Here is a 16786-nt window from a genome sequence, read left to right on the forward strand (position 1 = left end):
GACTCATGGGTAGTTAAAAGTACCCCTTTATTAAAAATAGATATAGCTCATTGATTATTTTCAGTTTTACAGAACATTTAAGTATCAAGAAAAAAATTATTTGATACCTGACATGAAGACTAACGGGCTTTAAAAAAAAAAGAAAAAAGAAAAAAAAAATCTCTATATTAATTGAGAAGATATCTAATTAAAGCATGCTGTGTAATAACGTTTTTGGCCTATAAGACAGACCACAATAGTAGTTTGCCAGAAATAAACATTGCATATGTTTGCACTTACATTGCAACTAGCACGATTCTTTCCTCTGATATTCCTCTGGCTCACTGTTAATATTTAAAGAGTTCTTCATCAAATCATTCTTGTATGCTGCCAGTGCATAAGAAAATTCAATTAGTATGCCAAAAAATGGGCGGCAGACACTAAAAGAATATTTTAAGTGCTGTACTCAACTGTGAATTTGGCATGAACATTTTGTCCTCTATTTCATAAATATTTCTTATTATGAATTTATATTTGCAAATAGATTAATTTGCATAGGATTATTCAAGGTTGTAAAATTAATCATGTATGTCTACAGAATGAGGTATGTATGTGTTAACCAGTATTTGACTTAGTATTTACCTTCTGTTCCATTTTATATTCTGATTCTTGTTTAAAATGGAACAAATGTACAGGTATGTGATTGCTACTATTATATCTATAGCATATAAGTTGGAAAACTTCCTAGATTGAAGCATTGTAATACGGGTTACGTTCTGGGATATAAATAACCATGTCAACTTCAAAAGAAGAAACATTTTATATAACCATAATTTTAGTTCATTCAGCATTGGTGGAAGTTAGCAACTTAGTCAACTGCAGCACAGGACAGTATATTCTGTTTTTTGCAGTTTTGTCAATATATGGCAAACTTAAACACTTATGTCTGCTGGAATAACCTTCCAGAAGGAAAATGCATTTAAAAACATACTAAATTGTATAGTCATTTTGCAAATACCTGTTGGCAGTGCAGAATATACCAGAATCTAGAATTTTTCTAGAGAGACAAAAGTTAGATCATTCATTTTACTTTGGGACTGATGTTTCTCTAAAGAAAATGAAACTTGAAATATGAAACTTCATCAGAGATCGTTTTCTCTTCCAAAAGATACAGAGCAGCTTTTCACAAAGGGGTTTGGTCAGCATCTTTCTTTCAATAGTTTTGGAAGCTCATGGAGAGCAGACTTTGAACGAATTACTGCTGTACAGACTGCTTGAGTTGTAACAGAATGAAAATCCTCAGTAGTGTCATCTGTTGCATGGGGGTTGTAGAACTGTCAGTTGCGTTCACAGAAGGGAAGAGTATTCTGCTTCACACGTCAGTTGATGGTCTTAGATGTGTAATCACAGATCACATTAGTAGTGCTTCCAGGGAGGTGCAAAAGAACCTCATGGGTACACAAGGTAGCGGTAGACTTTTTAGTGGAAGCTGTCCTTCTTGCCTATGTCCAGGAGGCTACTTGCAATGGAAATATTTTTTCCACTGAAACAAATCTAGACTAAATACGCATGAGCCATGTGCTTAGCTAATCTAGTCTAATGGCAGAAAGCCTAAACTACCCATATGCTTGCCGTGGTCTGGAATTGCAGAGGCATGCTGACAATTTGGCAATTGTGACTGTTCCTGTGGGCGTCACTGAAACATTCCTGTTTCGCTTCATCTCTCTGGTATCATATGATGTTCTGGGAAGTTGTGTACATTCTGTTTCTTCATGCTTCACAGAGAATGCCATTGCATATCCTGAACTCCAAGAAGTCAAGAAATGTGTACCATGAGATGTAACTGACTGAGGTGAAACAGAAAGGTTTTCTCAGGCTGGCATTTTAATGTCTATTTGCTTATTATTGTTTCCTCTGCCTCTAATGTAGCCAAGCTCTCTTAGCCATAAATTTCATATTTTTCTCTTCTCTTCATGTTTCTTATCATACTTTATTATGTGTTCTCTTTCAACCAGAACATTACTCTTTAGAATGATAATGCTAATAATAAGAATGATATATGTTCCTGAGCATGTACTTCTAAGGGCAAATCATCTTAAAGCAAAAGGAAGTTAGTGGTGTGCTGACATTTTCCATTGAAGCAAATGGAAGAAAACTGTCCCTTGCATCATAAAGGAAAAAAATATGGTCTATGGTGTTCATTTAGGACTGAAATTAGCTTGAAAAGGAATCATATCATTAAGTATTTAACAAAAATACTGAAAACTAGGAATTCAGTTGCCTATTATTCTAACTTGACAGAGGGCATCCTGTTGGCCTTTAGAAATGGTTTGAAACAGAGGCCTTATGCTAACACTGTCACTGGATGTTCATGCATTGTTGTTGCATTCTGGGTAAATCTCATCCATGACACCCTGGTTTTACCTGTTATTCATACCAATGGTATTGGCAGCTTAGGGAAACAAATAGAACTTTGATTTTCAGTGCATTTTTAACAAGTTGTTTTGTATTCTTAATAATATCTTATTGTCTAATCACAGTTAGTATTTGGGAAAAACAAGAACAATTGCTTGGGGCAATTGTTCAGCTGGCCATGGGAGAATGGTGTCCACTATGTCTGGTAACAACAGAACTGACCGTGCGAGAAGGAGTAGGCAGGAGCCTATGAATAATGGTTCTAAGGTTTGCACAGGTTGCTTATTGAAAGAGTACAGCTTCACCTAACAAATCAGAGAAAGACACCACAGCAAACCTGCCCCAACACCATGAGGATGTAGTGTATCCTCCATGTAGTGGACTAGGGTTGTGCTGTGAAACGTGGCTGTAACCCAGGACACAGCCACTTGTTACAATAATTAAGGTGGGGTTTTTGTTGTTGTTTGGTTGTTTTGTGGTTGTTTGTGTGTTTTGTTTTGTTTGTTTGTTTGTTTTTCTGGTCATTAGAAGTATTTCTATTGAGATCATTTTGAATTTACAGCGTCCATTAAAAAAAAAAAAAAAAAATCAACAATTTTTACCAATGAATTCAAATCAGAAAAAAAAAAAAAAAAATCATTCAAATCTTTTTTGACTTCCTAATACAGCACATTCTAATTTCTTAAGCTTCTCTCTCTGAGAAGAACCATCAAGAAAAAGGAGACAGACATAATGCTTTCACAGTTGTCATAATTAAATAATCTATTTATCATTCTGTTTAATTACTTTCACAAGAATGCTCTATGTTTCCAAGTTAGACGTAAAACAGCAGATCAAGTTCTGATTTATCTTAAATAGGTTGCCTCATCGTTTGGACCAATAGGTATTGGACACCTTTTATGTCAACGCCATTATGTGTAAAAAAGGTTGTCTTACACTCTTTATTTTGATTAACTTTCCTAATCCATACTTTAAAATAGCGTTAAAATACTTGAAAATTTTACTTTTTATTTTACAAAGTTTTTTTGTTCTTCTTGGAAGTTGTGTTAGAAGGAGATGACTCTTTACGTGGATATCAATAGATTTTACACCTTTCAAAAGTCTAGAATATAAAAATATTAAAGATGCTGATAGCAATATGTTCATTATCATAACATAAAGCAAGCAGCTGTGTGAATAATGCATGGGTGTCAACTGGAAAATTTGTCTTTCTATTGCTTTGTGTTTCTTGACTGGCTGCCTACTTAATTGAGTCATAGTGGTGTTTTTGTTTCTCCATATGTATCTTTAATCTTGTCACATAGAATTGCTTTTGCAGTAGCAGTCCAGCTGTTTTCCTCAGTTGGACTAATCCAACACTGGAATAAAAAGTTATGAAAAGTGAACTTGTAAATGTTCAGTCATATTGTGAGTTCCTAATTTTTTATGAGAACCTGTAAGAGTGTAATTATCTTTACAGCCACTATGGTTGCTTTTGTCAGGTCTGAATTCAAAAGTTTATGAGAAGGTGGCAAAAAAATACAACTGCATATACAGTCCAAATAGTCACACAACCCTTCTAAACTACAAAGTAAAAATGTTCTTTTGAATGTGATGTGAGAGTTAACAGAGGACAAGTCAACCTGAGCACATAGATGAAATTTTCCAAACCTGCTAAAAGAAGGGAGGAGTACCACAGGAGATGCTCAGTCATCTAAGAGGATAAAAACTGAAGAACCAAAGAGAACAAATTAGTTGGCCACTTCTGAGCCTACTAGTAGCTCCTGCATCAGCCAGACTTTGAAGGCTAATTGTGCAAAACCTGACAAGGGATCTGTCCGTGGGCTCCTTGGCTTTCCCAGGTTCCTGGGCACTGCACTTGAGAAGCCAGTGCTTTCTGAAGAAATAAGGAAGGAGGATTCACAATATCTTCTGTGCATTTTACCCTTATTTTTGATGTTTAGATGCCACTGTTTCCCATACTCTAAATCCTGGAAAGGTCCTGTCGCGGGATGATTTCCCTGGTTATACCACTGGAGCCCAGGTCCAAAAATAGCAGATTGTTTCAAATGTAAGAAAATTCGAGCTCTTCTTATGCTTCTTCCCATCAGGAAATATGTGGGATTTGCCTCTCTTTACTCAAAACTTTCAGGAAGTAAACAAGTCTTCTATTTCAATCCCTGACAGTTCAAATTTGAAATAGGCCCATGCCGGAGGCTAGGTAGTGAGTAGAAGAATGGAATTGAGTACACAGATTGGGGAGACTGTATAAACCTTATTGCCACAGGAAACAGGAGGAATAATACTTAACAGATCATTTTTATTGTCATCCCTCATCTCTCCCATAGACTTCAAAGATGCACTGTAACTGTCTGAGATCACACTCAGTGGCTGTATTTAGACCATAAAAATTTCCCTTTAGATCCATCTTATGGAACTGAACCAATGTTAAAAGCTTTAGCAGGCTTGTCATCTTTTTCTTATTCCTATCCATTTAGGGTAGATCAGAGATCTCTTCATGCTGCTTCCAGTGTTTTATTCTGAGCTTTCCCTACAGATGTCCTTGACCTGCTAGTCTCTTTTTGTCCTGAAAAGAGAGCAATGACTTTTTTAAAGTATGTAAGACTCTTCTGAACACGGCTTTATAGTCTGTCTATAAAGTGCTTATCATAATTAATAAATATATAAATAGAACAGGATCATCATTTGTTAACATTCTACATATTCACTCATAAAAAGAATAGCAGCAGTCACTGGTTTTACTTGTATGCTCTTATTTGGTGTGTTTCCAGTTAGTGTGTAGAACATAAGCATCTTGTCTTCCTGTTTCATACTGCTGTACAAAAGCCTGTTATGAAGGATGAAGAAATAAAATGATGAGCCTTTTCATATGATCTTAAGCACATATGTTCTTAAACCTGAAAGAAAAGGGAAGGAAAAGACTCAATAAAATAAATATATATCCCAACACTGTTGAAGCCCACCTTATTCAATGAAGCTATCCTGAGCTGCAAACACAGAAGTTCAAAGCACAAATAGCCAAAACCTCTGCATCTGTACAGTGTTGCAGATCTCTGGACTCTGCCTGCTTACAGCAGAAGATTCAACCCATGCCTTCCTGTGTTCTGGAGCTGTTTCAGCTTCAATAATTCAGATAATAGTTAGGGATTTTATAGAATCATAGAATCATAGAATATCCTGAGTTGGAAGGGACCCTTAAGGATCATCAAGTCCAACTCTTGACACCGCACAGGTCTACCCAAAAGTTCAGACCATGTGACTAAGTGCACAGTCCAATCTCTTCTTAAATTCAGACAGGCTCGGTGCAGTGACCACTTCCCTGGGGAGCCTGTTCCAGTGTGCAACCACCCTCTCTGTGAAGAACCCCCTCCTGATGTCAAGCCTAAATTTCCCCTGCCTCAGCTTAACCCCATTCCCGCGGGTCCTGTCACTGGTGTTAATGGAGAAAAGGTCTCCTGCCTCTCGACACCCCCTTACGAGGAAGTTGTAGACTGTGATGAGGTCTCCCCTCAGCCTCCTCTTCTCCAGGCTGAACAGGCCCAGTGACCTCAGCCGTTTTTCGTACGTCTTCCCCTCCAGGCCTTTCACCATCTTTGTAGCCCTCCTCTGGACACTCTCCAACAGTTTCATGTCCTTTTTATACTGTGGAGCCCAGAACTGCACACAGTACTCGAGGTGAGGCCGCACCAGCGCAGAGTAGAGCGGGACAATCACCTCCCTTGACCTACTAGCGATGCCGTGCTTGACGCACCCCAGGACACGGTTGGCCCTCCTGGCTGCCAGGGCACACTGCTGGCTCATATTCAACTTGCTGTCTACCACGACCCCCAGATCCCTCTCTTCTAGGCTGCTCTCCAGCGTCTCATCGCCCAGTCTGTACGTGCAGCCAGGGTTTCCCTGTCCCAGGTGCAGGACCCGGCACTTGCTCTTATTGAACTTCCTGCGGGTGGTGATCGCCCAGCTCTCCAACCTATCCAGATCCCTCTGCAAGGCCTTTCCACCCTCATTTGAGTCCACGACTCCTCCAAGTTTGGTGTCATCAGCAAACTTGCTCAAAATACCTTCTATTCCTACATCCAGATCGTTTATAAAAATATTGAAAAGTACCGGCCCTAAAATGGAGCCTTGAGGGACCCCACTGGTGACCGCCTGCCAGCCTGACACAGCCCCATTTACCATAACCCTTTGGGCCCTGCCCGTTAGCCAATTGCTCACCCATCGTATGATGTTTTTATTTAGCTGTTTTATGATCATTTGCAGAACTAAACTCTACCCTAAATACTCATGGCTGCCAGTTCTTTGAAGAGATACAGAATATCAATGTGTACGTATTACAATTGGAATAAATTAATACAAATGACTAGTTTCTTAATATCTCTTAAGCAGATGACAGCTATAAGCTAAAAAAATAGTAATGTGTTTACATTTTGACTTTTGTCGCGTTAAGGGGTGTAGCTGATTAACCGTTACGGGCCCGGTCAGATTCAGGATACTGAACCAGTCGGACATTCACCAAAAACACATTAACCGCCTGGGGGTCCAGTCAGACATTCACCAAAAACGCATTAACGGCCTGGGGGTCCGTTCAGACATTCACCAAAAACGCATTAACCATCTGGGGGTCCGCTCGGACATTCACCAAAAATGCATTAACCGCCTGGGGGTCTGGTTAGATTCAGAACACTGAACTACCACGGATAACCACCCTCACCCTCGTTGCACTCAATGAGAGTTATCACAATGCAATCAAGTATGGTTTATTACAGCAACAGATAATCAGGTTCTTTTGGATTGCCGGCGATAGTGACTGTCTGCAAAAGCAAGTTAGTATGCATAAAATACACAGGTGTTATAGGTGTTATGGGTGTTACAGATGTTATAGATGTTATAGATGTTACAGGTGTTTCAGGTGTTTACAGATGTTACAGGTGCGCAGCCTAGAAATAAACGCGTTAAAAGGATCAAAGACTCTATAGAGGTTTATAAGCAAGTATTCAGATCTCACCCAAAGGCGTCCCAATGGGGGGGGAAGAGAGGCTCAGCCCGTCGACTGATCCCAAGAGTCAGGAGGTCCTAAGGATGTTGTCCTCGGGATGGTATCTCCCCTGACGGTGGTATCTTCCCTAACATCCCCTTTCTCTTCGGCCAATTTATATTATTTTCTATCTTTTAGGTGGAGCTTGAGTGGCTCTAGTCAAGCATATCTTAGTTATGATTGGTGTAAAGTTTTCCTGTCTCCGTTTAAAGTAATAGGCTCCGAGGAATTCAGAGCGCATGCTCAGTGAGGGGTGGTCGCACCTTGGAGGCGGGTAGCTTTTGGGATGGAGGTGTGTTTTGGTATTATAATGATATTATAATGAGCAAAAAGTACACTAGGGTACAGCATTTGTCAAAACATGACAGGTCTTTGGCTTAGGGTGGCAAAAAGTGCAGCTGTGTGCACAAGAACAATCGAGGCCCCATCTGATTACAGAGCCTAGCCGTGGTGTCTCCACTCCACTCTACACTCCGTGCTGTTCCTTAGAGCTAGCACACCAAGTTTCCCCAGTGCGATAGCATCAAAGGTTGGGAGCCTAGGGAACGCTCAGATAATGCAGTTATGCCCTACCCTGAAAGCCTCTTCAATGCTGTACCTTTTCCTTAAAAATGTGAATGTTAGTTTTATTTTCCTAGTTACTTCAGGCATTTACACCACAACTTTTAAGTTCATTTAATTTCAAAATGGTTATTGAAACACTGTCCTTTTATTTACCAGAAAGAGGTTCTACAGAAATTATACACTTCCAACAGCAACCACATGTTATTCTGAATTCCTTCATTGGATCTTGTCTAAAGTGCCTTAAATAGAACACTGAAAAAACACTGTATAGTATACTTGCAGTAATGCAAGTTTTGTAACAAGGATGTGTCCCATTTCTTTGCCAGTGCTCACAAGCATTGCTGTTTCAGCCTGACTGTCAGAATCAATAAGGATCACAAAGTCCGGTGTTACTGTGAACTTCCAAAGAAAGAGGAAAAACTTCAAAATTTACAACACTGGAAGAGAGGGGAATTGTTTTGTTTTTGTTGTTTCATTGTTTTGTTTGTGTTCTGTTGTTTCATGTTATTTTGCTTGTTTGTTTGTTGCTTTTCTCCATGTAGTACAGATTTAACATTGGTAAACAGTAGTGAATGAAAATATAAAAATAAAATCAGTTTAGAGGGTCACTGGATATGATTCTGAGTTACAATTGTGAAAACACAGGCTAACTTTTTAATACACTTTTGATATATATAATTATTGTTAAAATGAGAAACTGGTTTTCTGTGTGAGAATTCAAGAATTTGAAAAATAGTAAACCAAAACAAACAAACAAACAAAAATAGTGAACTGAAGACAGCTGTAAATAAACTTCTTGCATGTTATCTGCTGTACTCTGTTTACAGTCCAAGTTAGGTTCTTCATCAGGAAAAGAAGGGAAAGACCGAAGCCCTGCTCTGACAAGGTTCCTGTATATTTTCAGTCAACAAATTTATTGATTAAAAAAAAAAAAAAAAAAAAAACATTTTTGTATATCTTATCAGAGTTGTATTTTATAAAGTATTCAATGGCTGGACGGAAAACACATTCAGGGGTTACCAAATGCCTGAAAACCTGCTTTCTACTGTGATTTAAGAAACCCAATCAATTTAGGCTACAAAAGAGAATGAAATAGTTTCGCAGTATAGCAGTCATTTAGATGCAGCTATGTAGCACTGATAATTACCAGAACAATTTACTTGGATATATTGTAGATTCCATTACTTTATATCTTTAAAACCAGAATCACAATCTTTATAGGTGTTCTCTGTGTCAACAAGATGTGGTGCCATTGTAGCAGTCATGTATGGTTTTTATAACCCATATTTTTTATGGGTACAAACTGTATAGTGGCCATGTCTCATTCTAAGCATAAATCATAACGCTGTCATTTAATATATGATGAACCTCATGTTTTGAAAGGAAATAACAGATTTCTGTTGACTAGCTACAATGTAAATGGTTCAATGTAAAGTGAAAATGCTGTGTGTTATTGTTGGGGTTTAAGGGATTACAGCTTTTTAGTACACAATTTAAAGTAGACTGTAAAGTACTCTGCCTTCACCCTGAAATATAATGAAAATAGGAGGAAGAAGTCACAAATAATTATTATGATCTCCTGCATATACCAACAGCTTGATATATATATAGATAGATTTGCTTATGAGGCTTCTCTTTTAAAGAACCATTTCCCTGAAGTATTTTCAATGCTATGGAAATGTTTAACAGACAATTACGTATTACTCTGAAGGCAGTTTTTCAGAATTTAGAGCTTAATTTAGTTTAAAATACATTACTTAACTCATTTTTTAAAGAATTCATGCTTTGCAGTTTAACTTAGAAATAAAGCTTTTCATCTTAAAGTGTACATTATTCCAGTATAGTATACTTTAACATTTGGCATTAGTTATAAAATAAATTTCATATCTCCTTACAGTATATTTCATTTATGATAGTTCCATGTGATGAAATGATGAGTCACTAATACCATTCTCTTTTAAAGTATATTATCAATGTTTTAAAATTGTACCTACTAAACGTTATGGAAATGCATTTTTATTATTGCTTTAAACTAACACATATTAAAAGTGGAGATTAAGTAAATATACTTAATCTCCACTTTCATTCACTTGCTTTCATTCTCATGATATGTTCTCAGTCAAGAGTAATTATTTAATTTTCCTACTAAGATCTATAAAGTTATAACAGTTGGGACACTGTTAAAAGAAAAAAGAAAAAAGAAAAAAAATCACACTTCCTTTTTCTTTTAAAGTTGTGCTTTCTCTTCTACTATTTCCCTCCCTCACTTTTATTTCCCAGTTACAATGAACACTTTTTAATAAATACAGAGAAGTTAGAAGTGGAATATTCTTGACTGTATTTTAGCCTATTTAGACTTCTTAACTATAAATGTATATATAAAATTTTAGTTCAATTATTTTTTTTTAATTTTTAATGTCAGCAATGTGAGAGGTTCTGCAAAGGCTATCATAAAAACAGAATTTGGTGCTTTGGTATTACCTTTGAGGCCCCAATGTAGAAATTCCTAATGTGCCTATGAGCCTAAGGCATCCTAAAAGTAAGAAATTCTTTTACTATTTTCTATATCTCAGCACAGTGATTTGTGATGAACCTCTGGACAGAGTGCAATGAAGAACACCTCATCATCAGATCTCAGTTTCTTTCAAACATGCATGTGAAGCACTTGCACAAGGAAGTTAGGTGGCACCTAACTTCAGGGTACCATTTTATTCTTCCCTGTATCAAAGGTTCTGCATGAATCACCAAATGACCCACCAAACTGATAAAAGTTCACTCAAATTTGTCTTTATCTGAATAGTTAGTCAAGTACAAATCAATTTAGTTCCATGAACTTAGAAAACTTACCTGTATAATTCAAGTTCTCAGCATGTTTATTCATATTTCTTATTCAGCTATCCAACATCACTATTATTCAAAATGAGTAATTTCATCAAGTCACTTGTTCAGTTATTTTTGCCTCTCCTGATTTAAAAGTTATTTCTAAAACAATTTCAGGAATGTTTAAGATATGTTCACTGTTCTGAAAATATATATATATTTCTATTAAATATTTTTAGGATGTTTGCAGGGATTCAATAAAAGTGTTCTGTATTCAGAAATTAATCTGTGTTTTGACTTTACCTGCATATTAATAAATTTTTTTCTGATATTTAATTGGATAAGCATAGCTCCTACAATAATTCTTGTCATACGCCATTTGTGTGCATACCTCAACACATTGGTTCAAACATTGCAGAAATATTTTTTAATGTTTAAATTTACTTTTTTTTTTCAGATATGTCCACACCATTGAAACTATTTACCCCCCCCCAAAAAAAATGCATTAAAAAAATCCACTTAAGAGGCATGGGCACAGTGGAAAGTAATGGCATGTGCATAAGTAATGGCAGAAAAAAATAGAGATATTCTCTTTTAGAATATACATATATATTTATATGTGTATATATATGTTTTCAAACAGAATACTGTACAAAGAAAACCAAAGTAGCTGTTACAGGATTTTTGTAAAACTTCTTAATTAAAATTGCTGTTGTAAATTTATGGATTAAATATGGTTCTGTAGTTTAGGTTGAACTGAATGAAGCTTCAAAGAAGTTGAGATGTTTTGTCCTCTGCTAGAGGCCAAGATACTCACCAAGAGGGAATACAGCTGCTGTACTTTTCCAAAAGAGCACTATCTCCACAGACTTTCCATTCTGCACTTTTCATGTGACATGAACTCTATGAGTTCTTACTTGATAAATTTAAGTTACTTTTTAGAAGTACCGTGGGTTTTTTTTTTCAGATTCTTTATAAATTAAATTTTCTTTCCCAGTTTGCCACAGCTCACAAACGTTTCTCACAGAATTTCATGAAAAATCATCCACTTTCAAACTCATTGACATTTCAAGTTATTTGTAACTAGTGTTACAGGAAAAAGAAAATATATATATTTGTAGAAAATCTCATCCTCTGAAAATTAGTTTCTCTGTTTCTTATTACTTTTTATGTCAGTAGAGGTGAGGTGAGACAAGTTGATTTGAACAAGTGGCTTATGACTTCCAACAAATATAACTCCATTTTGTAGCTCTACTATGAAAATAGAAATTATTTACATTCCATCTAATATATAAGAGCAAATACACAACAACAAATATGAACCAGTTACTATAGCCATGAAAGATAAGATAGCTAAAGTTCTTTAACTGCATATATTCTATATATTCTTTATATGCTACAGCATATGTAAGAGTGCTGGGTCAGTTTTTAGTTGTCTTCTTTTTCTTTTTTTTTTTTTCTTTTTTTTTTAAACTTTAAAATCCGGAAGTTCAATGTTACAGTCCTGTTAGGCTCTACCTTTGACTAAGAGGTTTCCATGCCAAACCAAGGTGGTTTTTATTTTGTTTTCATTGTTGTTGTCATTATTTTGTTTTATTATTTGTTTGGTTTGATTTGTTGTTGTTTGTTTAGTTTTTTGACATCCAGACTGAGTTGGAGGAAAAGGTTAAAATAAGACAAAATCTGTTTTGTTCTAAGCATGACTGTTTTCTTCCAACCCAATGAACTTTCTACCTCATTTGATGAGCTGATTTATCTCATATCTTCAGAAAGGGCTTTTGTTTATTCTATCAGTTTTCTCCCACACAGAAGTTCATTGGCCTTGGGTATGAGCAGAATGTTCTTAGTTTCCCTCATCTCTTTTCCTACTGCATCACTGCAGAAACTTGGGTTGGGAATACAGCTCGTATCAAAATATAATACTGAGGATACTTGACCTGGGAGGATCTGGAATATGTCCATTACAGGGCAAGGTAATCATATTGCTGACATTTCTTGATACAATCAATAATCCATAATACCAATATGACTAAGTACATTTTCCATTAAGTTCTGGGTCCTGCACTTTGGCTACAACAACCCCATACGGCACTACAGGCTTGGGGCAGAGTGGCTGCAAAGCTGTGTAGAGGAAAAGCATTTAAGGTTGCTCAATGTCACCTGAACATGAGCTAGCAGTGTGCCCAGGTGGTCAAGAATGCCAACAGCATCCTGGCTTGTGTCAGGTATAGTGTAGCCAGCAGGAGGTGATCTTCCCGCTGTATTCTGCTTTGGTGAGGCTGCACCTCAAGTATTGTGTTCAGCTTTTGGCCAATCACCATGATAAGGACATGGAGGCCCTGGAACATGTCCAGAGAAGGGCTATGAAGCTGATGAAGGGCCTGGAACACAAGTCCTGTGAGGAGCGGCTGAGGGAACTAGGGTTGTTTAGTCTGGAGAAGAAGAGGCTCTCTACAACATATTGCTCTCTACAACTACATAAAAGGAAGGTATTAGGAGCTGGAGGTCAGCCTTTTCTCACAGAAAACTAGTGATAGGACCAGAGGGAATGACCTCAAGTTGCACCAGTGGAGGTTCAAGGAAATGTTGGACCTGGCACTTAGAGACATGGTTTAGTGGGTGACATTTATAGTAGGGTGATAGTTGGACCAGATGATCTTAAAGGTCTCTTTCAACCTTAATGATTCTGTGATTCTATGATTCTTGCTGGTAGTTCTTACTGGTAGTTAAAATAACAGGCATTTTCACAGACTTTGCAGTTTTTTTCCTTCTGGTGGGCTAGAAAGGGTAACATATGGGCTGTCCAGCTGTGAAGGCTCTGTAGTGTCATTCTGTTAAAACTATCATCAAAAATCTTACCAATGGTCTTCAGAGAGATTCTGTAAGGCTTTACAAATATATACAACTCTTCATTACCTAAAAGGGGATTACAGGAAAGCTAGGAGGGATTCTGTCAGTAATAGGACAAGGAGTGATGGCTTAACTTAAAAAAAAAAAAACTTAACTTAAAAAAAAAAATAGACTTATATTAGGTATAAGGAAGAAATTCTTTACTATGAGGGTGCTGAGGCACTGGAACAGATTGGCCAGAGAAGCTGTGGATGCCCCATCCCTGGAAGTGATTAAGGTCAGGTTAGATGGGGCTGTGAGCAACCTGGTCCAGTGGGAGGTGTCCCTGATGATGGCAGACAGGCTGGAATGAAATCTTCTTTCAGGTCCCTTCCAATCCAAAGCATTCCATGATTCTATGAAGGTTTCCATAAAGTTTCTCTGTGATGACACTTGTAAATTTCTTTCTCCATGTTTATTAGTTTCTGGGACTGACAACAGATTTTCAGGGGTGACACCACTCAAACTGAGCTACCAATTGAAAGCAAAGATGGGAGGCCATCTGCAAGCATAGAGACCCTAGTGATCTTATGTTTTTGTAGAATTCACGTTTGCTTGGACTTAAAAGAGCACAATGTACTTGAAAAAATATTTTTAAAGGAAATCAATCTCTATTTCTGTTAGTTGAGGTCAAGGTCTGTGAGTAAGAATGGAGCTGTAGAGTATCTTATAAAATGATGTTTCATTAAATTAAAATTACATGGGTGCTCTTTTCTGGGGAAAGAAATATTTAACATAATGTTTAGCTTTTTTTTTTCTAAATAATAAGGAATGCAAAGCTGTAAGCTGTAACAGTGAGTTATTTGGCTTGTCAGTGAATATCATGTCTTCAATATACAGGTAGAAAAGATATTAAGATCATGAAAACTTCTGACATGGAAAGATCAGGCAGTAATTTAACTACAATTCCTATTGCAAACATGTCATGCTAAAGACTTGCAGAGCAGGTAATAATGTGGTAGAAAACGTATTAGTGAGCCATGCAGCTGAGTGCTGTGTAATAGTGCAAGTTCTGACTTTGACTGGCAGCTTCCATTAGATCACTGGCAAACAGTCACTGGATTCTACAATGGCTCCTTTGCTTGGTCACATTATTGTACTTGTCATGAGGTTTGAGTGCTTTTTTAGTGCAAGGGTGTTCATTTTCACTGCATGGCCACATTGCAGAGCATGGAGTTACTTGACTTTCACAGGGAAAGTACTGCACATTGCATACACTGCATGTGGGTTTTATCTGCTGAGTATTTCATTCCAACTAGAAAAAATTAAGCCTTCAGCATACATAAGTGACTGGCATGCAAGGATCTATATATCTGTAATATCTATATGTGTATCACTTATTTAATTCTGTATGTTTTTTTGTTTGTTTTGTTTTGTTTTTTGCCACTGTGATAGCCCCTCTATTTTTAGGGGCCATCAGTACTGTAGAAACATGTGGCATGTCCCTGGCACTTGCCTCCTTTTGCAATCCTGAGATATCCTGAGAAACATTCTACATCACATTATCTGCAATTGCTAGAAAGTAATGACTGCAGTCCTTTCATTTTAAGAAATCTTCTATGAGGAAAGCAAGTGAAAGGTCTCTAGAGTTGCAGACTTTAGGCGTGACAGTAGGAAACCCAAAAGAGAGTAACCCAGATATGTATATGACAACTTAGTTCCAAATTTTGGAGTATCTTCCTTTTCATCCTTTTTCCATGTTTCCCCAGCCCAAAGAGCATTCTGGAAACTCAGTGTAGATACTGCTTAAAATAATAATAATAATAATAATAATAATAATAATAATAATAATAATAATAATAATAATAATAATAATAATAATAATAATAATAATAATAATAATAATAATAATAATAAATTACAATAACAAGTTTAAGGTCATAACTTTCATCATCTTGCAGAATGAGAAGAATAAAATGCAATATCTAAACTTACATATGAGGTATATTCTTCAATGCTGCGTATATGCCATTTATCAAATGATCTGGCTTAATATATACATACAATATTCTTACATGCATGTTACACAGACATAATCTCCTGACTGTCTTCTTTCTGAGAAAAGAAAATATTGATTGGCAGTTCTGAATTCATGGTGGAATTCACCACAGATTCTCCAATCAATGTGCTTTACCTTAGTGTGTCAGAGCAACTCTGTGTCCTATGCCACAGAAAATGCATGAGCAGTCTAATTACGTAGTATATTATTACTCACTGGAGCAGATCAGAATTTCTAAGAAGCTAACTGTTAATTGTGTGTGCAAATGAGGAGAGTGGAAGAGCAGATGATCACAGTTGAATATTTCAATTTGAAGAGCCAAGATTTTTGCATGCAATCCTGCCTATTGCCAGTCACACTTCTAGCAGGATTGAAAAAAATCAGTCTGTGTCAAAATGTTGCTGACATATTGCTGCCGAAATTCTTGCAGACCTGGTAATGTATTTAGATATGACTCAGAGATTAATTACACGCTACGTTTCTTTAATGACTACAGTTTTTGTGACACTCCCAGTGAAGAATCAACTTACTATTAGCCACAGAGATGAAGAAAAGAAACACAAGCCTAGACCTTCGAGGAACATAATACCCAGTTACTGACCACCACAGCTTCTCACCAAAAGCACATGGATGAAAACAGTCATCAAATGTAAATGTGAAACTTATCACCACAAGTATGCACAAACTAAAGAGTGTTAGAGTGTTAGATGCAGACAGGATTTATTATTATTACTGTTATTTATTAAATCTTTTAAGAGGGAGGCTTTCTCTGTTTTTTTTTCTGTATGGATACAGTTCTCATGGAACTTCTCTGAGGTCACCTAGAGTTCAGTTACATTTTTTCCCTGTTACTCCCACTTACTGTTAGAATGTTTATGTTAGTGCTCAAAACATTTCTCTTGATGATTCCCCTTCTCCTGTTCAAAATTAAATTATATTGTAAGTATTGGTTTCCTGGTGTGACTGCTGACAGGGAAGCAAAATGCACACACTCTCTTGAGAGTTTTACCCAAGGCACAGTATCTTTCATATTACATGCCAAAATCAATTAGAAAAATAATGTGAAACCTCATTTTCTTCTGAAC

The sequence above is a fragment of the Aythya marila genome (assembly GCF_965140915.1).
Source record: "Aythya marila genome assembly, chromosome: 2".
NCBI classification, from domain to species: domain Eukaryota; kingdom Metazoa; phylum Chordata; class Aves; order Anseriformes; family Anatidae; genus Aythya; species Aythya marila.